A 5,027-nucleotide genomic window follows, 5' to 3' on the forward strand; every position below is an offset into this window, starting at 1 on the left:
TTTTTCTATTTATAACTTTTAACAGAAAAAATAGCCAACTTCTTTAATATACTATTAAGTTTTTAAAACTAAATTTCCAATAAAATATGTAAAAAAAAAAATAAATAAATAAAATAGTTATGTACATCCATATTGCTGAATTTTTTTATACTATTTTCCTAATACTTTTTGTAATCCGAATTTTTCAGTAATCCAAACACAGCCCAGCAGCAATAAGTACGCATTACCGACAGTTTAATCTTGGTAATATTTTGTTTTAATGCCTTACTATATGGTTTTCTGAAGTTCTGAATACGAATCTGTTCTACGATTCGTATTCTAAACATTTTTGTTTTACAATCTGCAATTTTCACCATATCAATGATCAAATAGATCAAATATAAATGCGCAATAAATAACTGGGGTATAATTTACATAAAATTGTAAAAATAATTTGAATTGATCATGATATCCACGTCAAAATCCTTAAACTCGTCCCGTCTCTATTAAACACATTCGGAGTTCAGAAATCAGATTGTAAATTTGAGATATTTACAGCTATGATGTGAGTATTAAAAAAAATCATTAGTAATTATGTTATAAGTCCAAAATAATTATTCTTTAGACAATGACATAACAGTGAAAATTTATTTTAAAAATCAAGACTGTCTGACTATCAAACAGAATAAATAATAAAACAATGACAGAATTTAGCGTAAAATTAATCAGAAATTACTCTTGAAAATATTAAGATTTATACTATTTATTGTTTAACTCTTGTTTTTCATTATATTTCTGAATGGGGCTAAATGTTTTGTACCGCGAGTTGTTCCGAGATGAAACCCCCTTCATCTTTTTTTTTATGTTGATGAGTTCATGATTAATACTTCTTTCCGGTATTAAAAAAGTTGGTTTGCTGCATTATAGAATGTATAAAAAAACGAAAAGAAATTTAATTAATGTTATTACATTAATGTTTTAATGTTACATCAGTAGTTTGAACTATTACAACAGTATAGTGATTTATTTAATTTACCACTCAATTAAATGAAGTAGAGCTACCTTTACACATAAATATTATAATTTATTGTTATTTTCATATTCAATAAAAAAACAAATACAAATTGATTACAAACAAATTACAAACAAATTGAAAGTAACATTTTATACATATTAAAAATATATATTAAAAAAGTATACATATTTATACTTTACTTATTATGTATTGTTTTGCTTCAGATAATAATAGCAGGAGGGTGAGAAAAAAGCCTCAAAACACGCTTTATTTCTTTAAAAGTAATTTATTGTATTTAATTTATGAAAAATATGGGTAGAAATTTATGTTAATATTTATAATTAACTTTGATATGAATTTTAATAATAAAAGAAATAAGAATTTTAACCAAAATACAGTCGAAATAAATATATTAAATGCCTGACCTGAGTGTAAGAGGTTACAAATATTTTTGGGATAACAAAGTACAATAGTGTTAAATTGATTGTAAGTAAAAAGTTTAATATTAATGTGAAGAGTGACAAAAAAGGTAATTAGGCATAAGCTAAGGATAGCTTATTAATTAATTAATAGGACTTTTAAAGAAGTAAAGAGTGTTTATGAATTAAATTGGTTAAAATTTATTTTATTTTAACAATAATAATCAGTCTCAAGCAGGTGAAAAGATTATATATAAAGTAAAATCTGTATTTTTTAAAATCGTTTAGCAAAATCCAAATAGCTTTTCTTTTTTTTATTTGTTTGATTTTTACGATGGGAATGAGAATCAATTCGAGACTTCCAAAACAAAATTTTGAGACTTCCAATAATTGAGGTTCAGATTACCAACAAAAATGTTAGAAAACACAATTATTTTTTTAACATGTTCATTAGCCACTTTTCAGAAGGAATTACACAAACATTTGCAATCATATAACGGTATGTTGTTTGCATATAGAAGTAAATGGTAGTAATCACGCAGAACATTAATTTACCAATTTAAGTTGCCGTTACCATTGTTGTTATTTGAATTTCAAGGTGGGAAACTGCGAATTCTTTATTATCCGCCACTCGGACCATCTTTCTACAATCTCTACAAACTATCCTGATTATTTTCAATTCCGAAATTGATCGCTCCTTCTTTCCAGAAACTTAAAAGTTAGAATTTATAAAACTATTATCCTTCCTGCAGTTCTATACCGACGTGAAACGTGGTCTCTAACACTGAGGAAAGTACGTACCTTATGTTTTTTTGAAAAAAAAAAAGTATTGTGTAAAAGTTTCGGACCAAAAAAGGATGAGTTAACCGGAGAAATTAGAAGGCTACAAAACGCTGAATTACTGGAACTGCATCCAGTAAATATAATTAAGGTGACAACAATCTGACGAATAAGATAAGATGCGCGTGTAAGGTTGTAGGGTATGGTAACGAATGGATCCCTAAAATGTTGATAAGCACTGATGCGACCAATAAAGGTCCATGTTATAGTCATCGCTGGGGTAGACCAAAGCGTTGGTGGAAGGATTTCGGCAAGACTGATCTTTTAGATTTGTTATGCAAGGCCAACAATGGACAGATGCATGTAAACAGACATTGGTAGTATCGGTATCGATGTGTAAGCCTTTATTATTAATAATATATTTTTTATTGTATTTATATTGAAAATAAAAGAGTTTTTGTCCAAGCAAATTTGGTCATTATTGTTCATATAGAGAATTAATCTTAATGATTTTAAGATTTTAAACCACAATATAGATTTCGTATGAGTGATAAATAAAAATACAATTTGAGGTGGAGGAGAAACCAGAAACATACATTTTTTTCCGATCCCTCTAAAACAGAAAAAACATTAAATTAACGGTTGAATTACGAATGGTTACATTAATCAAATCGAGTATTACTTTTTTCTACCGGTGGTACTTTAAGGGTACGGTGAAAAACTTATCTAGATGTTGTGATGTGTCCGTTCTATATGAATACTACTAGAAATAATCCGGAAGAGAGGAGCCTCTTCATGTTGAGAAACATACGTGAGGTTAGACCCGAATTTAAACAAAGAATAGTGGAAGGTAGAAGGAGGAACAGTAGAGGAAGGTAACGGGGCAAGCCTTTCAGTTATTATACATTCCTAAAGTAAATAGACTGTTTCATGTTAATGATAATAAATAATTTACCGCATAGTTGTTTAATCATGTTGATAGTTTGTAGATTAGCTCCAGAATCTCCTTCTTGCGCCCATAGATAATTTCATTAGGTTTGATAAATTGCTTAGTCGGAACTCGACCTATAGAAGAGCATTTCACCTATTAGCTAATGGAGAGCGACTGGAATAGTTGCTGGGCAGGTTATGGCTTCAGTAGTGCCCTACAACTATCGTCAAAGGGATCCAAGTCTCAAAAGCTCTCATCTGGCTCCTGTATCTATTTCATCCTCTTGTTACTAACTGATGACTTTGCGGGCCGCCTTAATTATTCTGGTTTCATAAACCTACTTGATCGGGGGATTGAAACTCGAGTGAGATCTAACACTTTAATCTAATTATGTAGTCTAGGTTGTTATCTAGGTGAGCTTTGAAGGGGAATGTTGGGAACTAATTTGTAATAAACCTCATAAAGGCCTCCCTAATAGGATTCCGGGATATCGTTGATGGGGCCTGTTATTAATAATTTTTATGTATTATTCTCATCATGCTTATAAGAAACATGAGGAGACCGAGTGAATTCGTTTCTAATATTCCAGTTGATTTTTTTTTTCTTTTTTTGTAGTCGAGCAGAACCTCCTTCGAATGTTGGGACAGTAAACTAGAGGTTTCATAAACAACCGCTATATTTACATTTAAAATAGGTACAATATACATACCTACTTATGAATTTATTTATTTTAAAATATTGGTATTTTCCTATTGCACATTTTGCTTCACTTTTATTTGGTAGAGAATGTTCTTCACTCGTGTATCTTTTGGAAAAATACTTCTAGAATACTGTAGTTCCAATAATAATAACTCTAATTTGAAGATGGCCATGGCTAGTTAACTGGTTTCAATATCGGTCCTTCTTTATCAATTTCATTCTCAACGTTGTGGTCGTTAGTTAACATAAGGATAATAACCCAACATATTTGCTCAGCACTATACCCTTCCTCCAGTATTATATATATATTGCCTAATTGGAGGTGTGAGGCTGTCCTTTAATCATACAGTTATTGTTATTTTGTTATTCGTAATAACAATGTAAATAATAACCAATTAACTTTTTTTTTTAATTCCTTATCAGGATATTCCGAGTGATGTTACAATCTTTCGAGATTTCGCTTTTCAGATTTCGAGATATCGGAGTCCAGCAGAATACAATCCATCAAGCTTTCTTCTTCACCACCTTTAAAACCGTTTTAAAACCCAACGTCAGCATTGGAATAAATCCAGATAAATTTCTTTTTCATAACCGATGTGTTTGTTCTAAAGTAGGGTGAATGTAATAGAGTCACCAACCTTTCTCTATAATGCTAACTTATGTATCCCAAGTTTCCTCATAAGGGAGTTATACTTTATTAATAAGTAATTCTTAGATGAATCCTAAATTGAATTTACAAATACGTTAGTCAGTTTGAATACTTTTCAGAAGTTATGCTGCACATAAAGTCGCACATAAACAGAACCCTGCCCCTAGTTTCCACTTGCAAATACTAGATTAAATAGGAGTTAATCAACAATGCGTTCTACTATTTTCTAACACAAGAGAACTTATCCAATTTGAGTTCACTTGTCGCAGCCAATTTATCTTTCGTGCATATCCTTCAATGGATGTCACAATTATGCCAAGGTTACACTGTGACGGTGTTAATGACAGCCGTTCCAGCCTCTACCATCGTATAAACTATGATATTAGCTGTCGTTCTATCAGCATTAGTCTGAAAGTTAGTAGTACTATCAAATATCTACGCATGCACGAGAAACGTGTATGACAAATATTTTTTACTAGGAAACGGGTCTTAGAATCTTAATAACTTAAATCAAGTCTTTTAGTTTCGTTATTTTGTATATATATATTTTTTTTT

At 30.3% G+C, this 5,027-nt stretch overlaps 1 protein-coding gene across 1 annotated transcript in view; it reads left to right on the plus strand.

Annotated features, from left to right (window-relative positions):
- Window positions 1–5,027, plus strand: part of LOC106678444 (uncharacterized) — a gene marked incomplete at its 5' end in the record, with an annotated part of 113,328 nt that overhangs the window by 59,107 nt on the left and 49,194 nt on the right.

Source organism: Halyomorpha halys, unplaced genomic scaffold, assembly GCF_000696795.3.
Source record: "Halyomorpha halys isolate HHAL.00 unplaced genomic scaffold, Hhal_1.1 Scaffold144.1, whole genome shotgun sequence".
NCBI classification, from domain to species: domain Eukaryota; kingdom Metazoa; phylum Arthropoda; class Insecta; order Hemiptera; family Pentatomidae; genus Halyomorpha; species Halyomorpha halys.